Source organism: Acomys russatus, chromosome 8 (assembly GCF_903995435.1).
Source record: "Acomys russatus chromosome 8, mAcoRus1.1, whole genome shotgun sequence".
NCBI classification, from domain to species: domain Eukaryota; kingdom Metazoa; phylum Chordata; class Mammalia; order Rodentia; family Muridae; genus Acomys; species Acomys russatus.
In genome coordinates, this window is record NC_067144.1 from 37163463 (window position 1) to 37175691 (window position 12229).

The 12229-nt window shown below is 41.0% G+C and overlaps 1 pseudogene; it reads right to left on the reverse strand.

The window, feature by feature from the left end:
* Window positions 1-11280, reverse strand: part of LOC127192980 (elongation factor 1-alpha 1-like) — a 100477-nt pseudogene extending 89197 nt beyond the window's left edge.
* Between the last annotated feature and the right edge of the window lie 949 nt (window positions 11281-12229).

The following is a 12229-nucleotide window of genomic DNA, read 5'->3' on the forward strand; positions in this document are numbered from 1 at the left end:
TACTAACTCATGTTTTCTAAACCACTATAATCTCTAACTGCATTCTAAATATTTATTCTCAATCCATATATGCATATAGCTCTCATCTCTCTTCAAAGAAGATTTATTTTACAATATATGGAGGCCATTATTGAATTCCACAGAGGTCAACTGGCCATAGGGTACCTGACCCCCAATCAATATACTTACAACACAGCCCCCACATGTAAAATTTCAGAAGACACTGAAGTAGAAGGGACAGAACTGTTGTAAGACCCAGAGGATGTGGCTGCCCACTGTGAGGCAGCTGCTTCTTTAAAAATAAAAGTCATATCTAGTTGAGTAGTTGGCCAAAGGTGTTTCATAAGCCCTCCCCACACACATCAGAAACCATTGCCAAAAAAAAAATTAGATACTCTCCACAACATGATGGTACGGTGTTTTGCTGAAGACACTGCTTAATTACGTCATCAAATATGAAGAAATTGAGATGGTACTCAACATTCTAATGCTCCAGCTTCACCATACTGACTAGAGTTCATGGTGTTGGAAGGCACTTTGCATGCAACCTGAAGGAAGCAGTAATAGTTAATATCACCCAGCAATAGGTACCATGACATACAGCAAAGACTTGCCTGCACGATATACTGGTGTCACAGTGGAACAAATGTTGTGGAAGTAACTAGCCACTTAAAAGATGGGTTTAGGGCCCACTCCATGACATAAAACCCATACCAGTCATTGCTAAAGTGTCTGGGACCCTATGATTAAATGATTCATGGGATCTGGGGTAACCAATTATTATAATTCTCCTAACTGAGCATGGTAACAAAATGACTCCTAATAACATATTGCTATCCCCATAGGAAAAAAAGTTTCCTCTTGAAATGAATGTTAATTAGCACAGAGACCAACCATTGGACAGTGTGCAGAGAACAAGAGACTTTGGGGCACTCAGCCCTGAGTGGGATATCTTTATCAAACCCCTCTCCTCAATACTTAGGAATCTATATAGAAGAGGAGGCAGAAAGGTTGTTACAGCCAAAGATTGTGGATGACTCCAAGAAAACAGTGGCTTCCAGATACAACAGGCCTGATACCAATAGGAACTCACAGATTTGGTGACAGCACACACAAGGTCTGCACAAGTTCAAACCAGACAAACTCTCAGAACAGAGAAGGGGAAATGAAAGCAAAATCACACCACTTACTAGGAAGTTATTTGTAATAGATACTTGGTAGGACGTGAAAAATATGCTTTCTCCAATGGAATGACACTGGGTATATCAACCGTACTGCAGGACAGGCCTTTGCCCAGGAATACTTGGTCTATACGAAGTGAATTCAATGCCTGTTGTTTATGTACATTTGTTTTGATTTTTTTGGGGGGGTTGATATTTCTCTTGCCTTTTTCTATTTGTTTTGATTTCTATTTTCAGTGTGTATTCTATAATCTTTTGTCTCTGGCTAAGCTTTGGCCACCTCCAACTAGCTTACCGTATAAGAGTACCTGTTTCTGTTTCATCATCAAGACCTGTTCACTTTTCCTATTCTTGAGACCTGGAAAACGGTCCCAAGAAATTCAAATTTCCTACAGAAGTCACAAGGTAGCCTTTTCCTTTGTCCAAAATGTTTTGATTGAGTTCCTCCTATTGCCTATGGTGGTGATGTCAGTCTAGTGGAAAGGGCCATTTCTGCTACATTAATTATACTGTGACTTTTCAAACTTCATTTTAAGACATTTTAACCACATATGAGATATTGGCTTTTCCAAACAAAAGTACAAAAGAAGGATACATACTATACACTGAAGCATGCTCTCCCAGTTTACTTCAGTATTTGCCAGCAATGAAGCAATCTCTAAAAGTCAGAATGTGTAGGGGGAAGTAGGCAGGTAGCACTTCTACATTAAATTGTGTTCCAGTAAATGTGATCATCTCATGGTTTACTAATTTGATAACAGCTAATATGAGTGTGATAATGAGAGATCAGAAATTTCAAGTACACAGCTAGTTGTATGTTCCACAGGTCTCCTAAGGTGAACAAGAAAACTTTTCTCATGTGAGTAATCAAAGATGGGCTAATGAACAATGCTTATTTCTGATCAATAACTAAACCCTTTTCCTAAATAACATAGATACTTTTATAGTTAAAATTAAGAAGAGAAACAGATGGACTCGGCTAACCAGTGAGTTTTAGGAAATGACTGCTCACTAAGCCAGGTTGTCAGGTGAGAATTTCTTGTGCTTGACAAAAGGGACCTATTGGAAATGCTTCCAATAAAGCACCCAGCCTGATGCACAAGCACCGCTTCAAGAGTGTGGCATTCCTTTTAGGGAGGGCTCAGAGTGGGCATCTCAACACAGTACACTGAAGTCTCCAAGGCCGTAATGCACCTGGTTTTTGTTTTGTTTTGTTTTGTTTTTGTGTGTGTGGTTTTTTTTGTTGTTGTTGTTTTTGTTTTGGTTTTTTAGTACCCAGAAGACCAATGTAGTTGTAATGAAATAATTAATAGAATGAAGACAAAGAGCAGGTGGTGCTGATTTTGAGAAGACAGGATGGATTTGTATGTCTATCTTCTATGAAATCCTCAGTCTAATGGGAAAACATTGGCAGTTTGTGCTCTGTGGGTTCTGGGAGTGGACTAGACTGAAATGCAGAAACAAGCGAGTGACATGTGATTTAGCTGGCTAACACCATTTTTATTTGTCTGGAGGTAGGTGTGTGTGTCTTTTGTGTTGACTACCAAGATATCCCCTTATTTAAGTGTAGGCAGTATAAAGCACCCTCTCTGATGTGTTACCTCTTCATGCTATTTATTTTTCTTTCAAACAACATAGTATATTTATCTATTTCTGCTAACAAATTAAGTACAGCCAGGTACTGGCCATTGCGTGTGACATGACATAATCCCAATTATCAGTCTCTTTTATCTTTAGTTATATAATCTACATTTTCTATTGCAGAAAAGGCTTCGAAAGGTAATTTTGATTAGAACAGATGTTGTTAGCCCTTAAAGGGAACTTAGAGAACCAGGTCAATAGGCTAACGTGAAAGTTGGGAAAATATTAACAAAATGGGATGCCATACATGGATTTTAAAAATCAAGTAAGCAATATAGATTTAGAAAAATCAGGGAAATGAGAATTTCAGTATAATGAAGTGCTGTGAACCATCCCAGCCAGGTATAGGTCCTTGGGAACAGGGGTTCTTGAAGCGTCAGTAGACAAAGATAGGTGAAGTGACAAACAGAGTCAAACACAGGGGAGTTTGATCTGAGTGTATTTTGCAGGCAAGCAAGCTAGAATTTTATACACGTTTTTTGAAATGGGGAGTATTTTTGTGGTTACAGTTTTTTCAGTCAAGGAAGTCAGTGAAGCAATCAGGCATACACAATATAAAATACAGGATGCAAAGTAATAGTGTTGTCATTATTCTTGAGTCACCGTTCTTAAGTCATTAGCTTGGTTTCAGTATGCATGTGCCCTCTTTATCAAAGGTCAATGTTCTCTCATTATGCCAAACATCTGTGTGTTAAGACAGTTTTTTTCTTAGTTCTTCTTTTTATCTGAGTGTCACTCTCTGGAACATTCTTAAACACCTTATTTGAAAGTCATAATATAAATTTTAACTGATGATTAATTCTTAGCCATGTTTCTTTTAACAAGTGGAGTAGAACTTGGTGGTGAACCCTGGGCCTGAATGGCCCTTGGCTACAGTCCTAAGTTATGGTGTTTCATAGCAACATAGTCATGTTTGAAAAGTTCTGATATGAGAGGAGGTTAGGAGAAAAAAACAAAGACAGAATATGCCAACACAACGAGTTAAAAAAAAAAAAAAAGGCTACAATCAGTTATTCCTGGAAGCAACATGAGACCCATTCCAGGAGGCTCTCTCTGGGCAGGGTTGTGCAGTAACATTTGTCACACACTGAAGGGGTTGTGACAATGAAGATAGAATAAGGAGACAAAATGGTCCTTGGCAAAATTGTGGGACCAATTGCTTTTACATGGTTAAGTGACTAGAAAAGGACAAGCATCCCAATATCTTTTCCACCAACACATTGCCATGCCATCCATAGCTGAAGGATACTCAGAACAGTTAAGAACATATTCATGTGTGATGATAAGCAGTAGCTGCCTCAGAGAATGGATGGCAGGTGATAATACAACAAACCAGCACCACCCTTGAGAAAAGTATAGAGAAGCTCGGTTCTACATTGTCTTATGTTCTGTGAAGAAGTAGAGTGCAGCCTGGGATTATATACCTAGCAAATGCACATTGATATGGACAGAGAAGATAGCCATTGGTTGATTTTTATTGGCATGCTAGATGGGAGAACAACATGGAAGAATACATAAAACACACTGTGGTAGAAAAGCACAAGGACAACAGAAGGTCTTTTTAAATATTACCAACAATATGTTACAGACATAATGCATCTTTAACCTTTGGAGCATTTTCCTTTGTTTCAAGCCCTCCCCGCTATAGCCTTGTCACCGCATTTTTCCTTGAAGTTTTTTTTTACATATAAGATAAGCCTAGCATTAAATTCTTTTTTCTTTCAAAAATCTATCTATTTGATCCCAGGCTCAAATGGCTCATCGAACCATTTAATGAATGGTTTATTCATGTCTCCCAACTTCAGATGGGATTGGAAGTTAATTCAGTATTCATTCATCATAACATTATAAGGAACCAAGGACAAAAAGAAGTTAAGCTTCCAGTATTTCTAAAGCGAAGGTAGCCTCCAAGTGCTTCTTTGACTCCCTAGTAAGCCTGAGATTTATCTCAGAACATTACAAAACCAAATTCTAACAGTAGAAATACAAAGATGTAGAGATTGTTTGATTCACATTGTGGGGTTGCTAGGCTTAAACTGAAGTTCATCCTCAAAATTGTACTCAAAGAAGGATGTGTTAGCTACTTTTCTCATCACTGTGGCAAGGATACCCAACACAAACAACTTAGAGAAGCATGTGTTATGGCTCACTGCTCAGGGGATATAAGATACATTCTGTTGTGGTAAAGGAAGGCATGGCGGTGGGAACAGCTCCTGTCTGTCATGGCGGGAGTGTGGCAAGGCTGCAAACACCAAGCAGGAAGCAGAATTCTGGCTGGAAATAAAACTGGTCACTAACCTTGAATGTTTTTCTCTATGGCTCTATTTGTTCTCATTGTCCACTAATGTATGATAAGCTAAAAATCACCTGAGAAGGAAAATGCAGTGCAGGAAATGTGGGCAAATTAGTTGCACAACTTTCCTGCCCTCCTGTTTCAACAGAAACTATACTTCTTCTTCTATTAGCACAGTTTCCAGTTCTCTGCTCACCTACCAAACAGATGAATTAGACACCAGAAACCTCAATATATACAAATTTTCTCACTAAATTCATAACCAATAAATAATTTGAATATGTATTTGGACTTGGTAGTTTTTCACCATGAAAGAGGAAATTATTTACTTTTCTTTGGTGAATTAAAAGCTCATAGTTCCTTAATGCCATGCCTGAGTCCAGCCCCATAAACAGTCACTTCAAGCCTTATTTTAAAAACTCTAGTGTTTTCCTTTCCTTACACGGGCTATAAAATGTGGCTCTGTCTTATTTAATGCATCTCTTCATCGCATTACCATATCCTGTTTATATAAACAGTATAAATAATTTTTTTAAAAAAAGAAACATTATATTTGTGGCTCTAACTCATAAAAATTTTATAAAAACATAGCTAATTAATACATATAAAACTTGAATATGCCATGTCTTGCTTATGTTAATAAACATAACTCTTTGCTAAATGTGTATGAGATTTTAAAGTTTTATGACACTTTGACCCCAAGTTTTAATTATCTTGTATTAATATAAATTAATGTATATTAGTGTAATGTAATCATTAGCCACATTCAGCTCCAGAATACAAAACACAAAGTCCTTGAGGCGCTGGCAACGATGAATTTGATAGTCAACAGCTACCATAATTCTTTTGTTCCATAAGCAGATATAAGATTGATATTCTTTAAATAGCTGAAAAATAAACATTTTGCCTAAGATTATGAATAAAATAATCTTTAAAACAAGGATATGAAGTATGTAAGGCACTTAAAGATTTTAATCAAACCAACATCTGGGGTATGGTGCACTGAATGCAAAGTACCCAGGAGTGACAGAGGTGTGACCAAGCAATCCCTGTGATATGTCATTCCTGTTTGCAATGTTCTCCCACAACCCTTGATGTCAGCTGCATTTTCTGTTGTCCAATTACCTGTGATCACCTGAGGTCCAAAAATATTAAGTGGAAAACCCAGAAGTAAACAATTTGTAGATTTAATAATGTGCTCTTTTAAGTAGCATGTTGAAGCCTCATTCTGTTCTTTCTCCCAACCTGGGCTATGTCGCCATCATCCCTTTGTCCAGCATATCCAGCTCCTATTTGCTTCTCTTCAGTCACTTATTAGCCATCTTCAGTCTATCACTACAATGTTGCTGCAACAATGTTGCTGCTTTTTGCAAAACAGTGACCCGAAAGGACAGAAACAGTGATACCAGACATTTCAACATCCTGTAAGCAGAGAGGTGGAAGTTCTCAATATAATAAGGAAAGATAACAACGTATGCTGAGATCACTCCAGCTTTACTTTGATAAGAAAAACCACAACAAAATGTAATATATGTAGGTTTCAGTACAATCCAATCTCAGACACCTTCAGGGCAGCCTTGGACTATAGTTCCAAGAATGACATTAAGACTATTTTGTAGTTAGCTACCTAAAGTCTGAGAAATCTAAAGGGAATACTAACCAAAATGAAGGAGACCTATGCTACACCGTACTTATGTGTCATTTGACTTTCAGAGGCCATGACTATGAGTGAAAAAAAAAAACATTAAATACAAACTTAATTGTGGTGCCATTAAGCAAAACAGCAAACAACAAGGTCTACATTCCCTTAAAAGAACTTTAGCACATTTTAAGATGCCCTATCCACACTGACTATATTCTCTTGAGTCATTCTGGATTTTCTTCAACTATTTATTGTCAGTAATAATTAAGATTCTTCTTGTGAACAGTGACAGGTCCCAGATTAACCTGACAAAGGGAAAATGACATGGCAGTGAGCCAGCGAGCAGCATGACTCGTATAGATGCTGGGCTACTGAAGCCGGATTGCTGAACACAATAGTGAGGTCTGTCTCTTCTGTCTCTGTCTCTGTCTCTGTCTCCACCACCTCTCCTCATCTCTCTCCTGTCCATAAATTCAAACTAAAATTTTGTGTGTTGCACATATATACATATAAGCACAGTGTTCCTCTTAAATGCCATACAAATGTCATTACAGTGACCATTTTGTTTGCTTTAGGATAAAATTCTGTTTTTATTAACGCCCATGCATTTTCAAACTAATCATTTGCCAATGGCCCCATGTTGACCAGGCTAAGAGTCCCAGTTGTTACTGATATGAGTATATAATTAAGAATCATCATATGCTAAGAAACAGAGATGCTCTCAAGGGAAACTTACACCTTAGGCGATAGAACAGGGAAAATGGGAATTGTAAGTGTATCTCTGGACACGTGCACAATGACATTGTTTTGCGTTCTTTTTACTAAGTAGAGGCATTACAATTGTTCATATGATGACGTTAATGCTACTGGTCAGTGCCAGCTAATGTGCATAGTTATGAAACTGAGCAAATATATAAAGCCACTGATTTTAGGCATCAGCTAACAGAAAATGTGTTGTAAACCTAAAGAAAATGGAATGCTCTTGAGACAAGCTCACCCCCCCACACACACATACACAGCACCTCAGTGTTCTATATGAATATAACTTTTTGTCACAGCATGCTGACATAAGAAATATAGAAGTCTCACTGAGCTAAAAATGGTAGAAACCGTGATGTTATGGTAGTTGAAGGAGCTGGATTCTGAGGTTCAGAAGCAGAGGAGGCCTATTTGAGGGTCCTTGGCAAGTCCTTTATAAGGTCTGGCCTATACATTTGCAAAGTGAAACTACATCAGACTGATCAAAGGTTCAGCTGCTGCAAGGTTCATAGTTCAGCCTTGCAGGCTCCGTGGCACTGGGAGAAAGATTTACTGAGCAGTAAGAATCCAGCTTAAGGTTACCATATAGAAACCCACAGAGCAGACGAATAAAGCCGAAAATGAAGCCCCACAAAAGTCTCGTAGATGAATGTGTAAAGGAACTCAAGCCTTAGCAAGTAGAACGCCTTGAGAAAACTTCATGTCATTGTCAGATGATCTGTACTTACCAAGTTAAAACTATTCTTATGCAAACCTAAAGCCTTCAATGAATAATTAAATTTCCTACAAGAGTAGACATCAAGACACTTAAAGAAGATGAGCAAAAAGATATAATACTAATAATGTAGATTCCAAAACGCTAGTGTGGACTACAAATTATAAAAAATATTTCAAAATAATGTGGCAGCTATGGAAAAGAGCAACCCACGGAAACCAGTGTGATGAGAGACTTGATGTCTACCTTATCAGGGATGCTGAAGAAGCTGTGAACAATTTTAAATATAAAAGGGTTAAAGAACATTGTGTCCCCAACACTAAAATGTAAAGAATGTTAACAGAAAAAAAAAAAAGTAAATTTGAGGTAAGGTGGAAACTAAGCAGCTGGAACTCTAGCAGGGCTGAAAAACAAATGCAGTGAAAAACATATTCACTGATAGAAGGAATCAAGCATGGGAATTCATGAAAAGAAAAGGGACTCCATAAGTCTAAATTAGAAATCACATAATTTAAAAAATGGTAATAAAAATAATTAAGGAAAACTGAACACAGTATCAGTGAAGAGTTCGACTGTGTAATGTGTTTTCATTCATGTGCAATTTAACCTGCAGAGGCAGAGAGATGGTGAGTGCAGTGTGTCAATAACAAGTAATGGCCACATCCTAGGAGAACGGCATACTGCTAATCCTGACACCTTGAGACTCTGGCCATATCCTAGGAGAGCGGCATGCTGCTAATCCTGACACCTTGAGACTCTGGCCATATCCTAGGAGAGCGGCATGCTGCTAATCCTGACACCTTGAGACTCTGGCCATATCCTAGGAGAGCGGCATGCTGCTAATCCTGACACCTTGAGACTCTGGCCATATCCTAGGAGAGCAGCATGCTGCTAATCCTGACACCTTGAGACTCTGGCCATATCCTAGAAGAGAGGCATGCTGCTAATCCTGACACCTTGAGACTCTGGCCACATCCTAGAAGAGCGGCATGCTGCTAATCCTGGCACCTTGAGACTCTGGCCATATCCTAGGAGAGAGGCATGCTGCTAATCCTGACACCTTGAGACTCTGGCCATATCCTAGGAGAGAGGCATGCTGCTAATCCTGACACCTTGAGACTCTGGCCATATCCTAGGAGAGAGGCATGCTGCTAATCCTGACACCTTGAGACTCTGGCCATATCCTAGGAGAGAGGCATGCTGCTAATCCTGACACCTTGAGACTCTGGCCATATCCTAGGAGAGCGGCATGCTGCTAATCCTGACACCTTGAGACTCTGGCCACATCCTAGGAGAGCGGCATGCTGCTAATCCTGACACCTTGAGACTCTGGCCACATCCTAGGAGAGCGGCATGCTGCTATTCCTAATACCTTGAGACTGTGGCCATATCCTAGGAGAGAGGCATGCTGCTAATCCTGACACCTTGAGACTCTGGCCACATCCTAGGAGAGAGGCATGCTGCTAATCCTGACACCTTGAGACTCTGGCCATATCCTAGGAGAGAGGCATGCTGCTAATCCTGACACCTTGAGACTCTGGCCATATCCTAGGAGAGAGGCATGCTGCTAATCCTGACACCTTGAGACTCTGGCCATATCCTAGGAGAGAGGCATGCTGCTAATCCTGACACCTTGAGACTCTGGCCATATCCTAGGAGAGCGGCATGCTGCTAATCCTGACACCTTGAGACTCTGGCCACATCCTAGGAGAGAGGCATGCTGCTAATCCTGACACCTTGAGACTCTGGCCACATCCTAGGAGAGCGGCATGCTGCTATTCCTGATACCTTGAGACTGTGGCCACATCCTAGGAGAGAGGCATGCTGCTAATCCTGACACCTTGAGACTCTGGCCACATCCTAGGAGAGAGGCATGCTGCTAATCCTGACAACTTGAGACTCTGGCCACATCCTAGGAGAGCAGCATGCTGCTAATCCTGACACCTTGAGACCCTGGCAGGGGAACTACAAGTTCAAGGTCATTCTTGAACTCAAGAAAGAACGTGAGGAAAAGGGGAGCAGAAAGGAGGGAAAACTGGAGGAATATAAAATATAGGCCATATTTTCTCAAGTTTAGTTTAAAAAGTAGATTTATAGAACCAAAGAGCTCAGCAAATACCAAATAGAAGAGCTAAAAATAAAATGCTTATGTATTCAATAATGAAAGTAGTAAAAAAGCAAGTATAAAATCTTGACAGAAGAAAATAAAATATAGTTTAGAATAATACAAACCGTAGTTAATTCCTTGTGAGAAGTATGAATATCAAAAGATAATTAAAGAATATTTTAAAAACATAAAAAAGATAAATGAAAAGGCCAACCCAATTCTATATACAGTAGTTTAGAAACAAATATGAAATAAAAATATTTTCAAATAAGTACAATCTCATGTTTAGGAAAAATATTTAACTGCTAACAAAATACTACTTCCAGATGCACGAAAAGTGAGGGCGCAGGTCCGCGTGGTGGGCTCAGGGTCTGCGGGGTTCAAAAGATGCAGTTCTCAATGCATTCTGAGGAGGGTGATTGTGTTCCAGAGATGTTCATCCCCAAGAGTGGCCTAATTGGGAGGAAACACATAGCTCAATGTATTAGAAAGACCCAAGCCAAGATCATCCAAGATGGCATTGATAGCACACTGTGTCTGATCCGCAGAACAGCAGTGACTGCACAGCCACCTGAGGACCATACTGAGAGCTCCAAAACACATTGCTGGTGTTTCCCAGAAAGATGGAAATCCTGTCATGTGCATTGTCCATGCCCTCCTGCTGCAGGACCATGGGACCACACTCAGGTGAGCTCCCAGGACCCCAGGACTGCCATGGCTGCTGCGGCCGCCACTGCTTTTTGTGTTGTGTCCTGGTACAGTGAGGGCCAAGCAGATGGCATTCGAGGAGGGGTTGCTGTTCGAGTCAAGCCCTAACAAGGACTGCACCGTCCACACCACAGCCCTCACGGACCTCCATTCACAGCCAGGGCCCATGGTGAGTGCCGAGAGCTGGATCATTGAGAGGTGGGTACTAGGGGAAGCACTGAGTCCTGGACCCATGGTGGATGGAGGACACATGGAACCAGAGACTTACTCAGGAGGTGTGAATCAACAGATCCACAAGTTCCCCGGGACAAGAAGCTGAGCTGGGCCAACATCAATGGTTTCTGTGAGCTACTCAATGAAGACTTTGAGGGGCCTCCACTTGCCACCTGCTTGATGGCACACAAGATCCAGTATCCACAGGAGTAGGAGGCCATCCAGGCCTTGATGGCCAGCAACAATCTGGCAAATTGAATGGGAGCAGGAGAGCTGGCCCTGAGGACACAGGAATGGGAGAGCTGGCCCTGAGGATGTGGGAGCAGGTGAGCCATCCCTGGGGACATGGGAGCCTGAGAGCTGGCCCTGCCTTGAGGACACAGGAGCTGGAGAGCTGGCCCTGCCTTGAGGACACAGGAGCTGGAGAGCTGGCCCTGCCCTGATAATATGGAAGTGTATGAGCCAGCCCTCCCCTGAGGACATCGGGGCGGGTGAGCTGGCCCTGCCATGATGACACAGAAGCCGGAGAACCGGCCCTGCCATGTTGACATGGGAGCAAGAGAGTGGGCCCTACCCTGAGGACACAGGAGCGGGTGAGCTGGCCCTGTCCTGAGAACAAGGGAGTGGGAGAGTGGGCCCTGCCCTGAGCACAAAGGAGTGTCCTCTGATCCAGGGCTCTGAGTGGACCTCACCCAATCTACCTGCTGGAACACATGAAAGGGCCCGACCTTCAGATTCAAAGATTAAGAATCTCATTGATACATAGCAACAACGATATATCTGACAGCAGTCCCAGTGAGGACTCGATAATGATAGTGTAGGTCTCCAACCAGACCCATGACTCATAGTAATGAACATTTGAAAGTAAACATATGTGGAGAAAAGGCTACACTGCACGATACACTACAGCTTTTGGTACAAGAGTTTTTCTTTGTCTGTTTGTTTTATTTTACTGGGGGGAGGAGAGGGA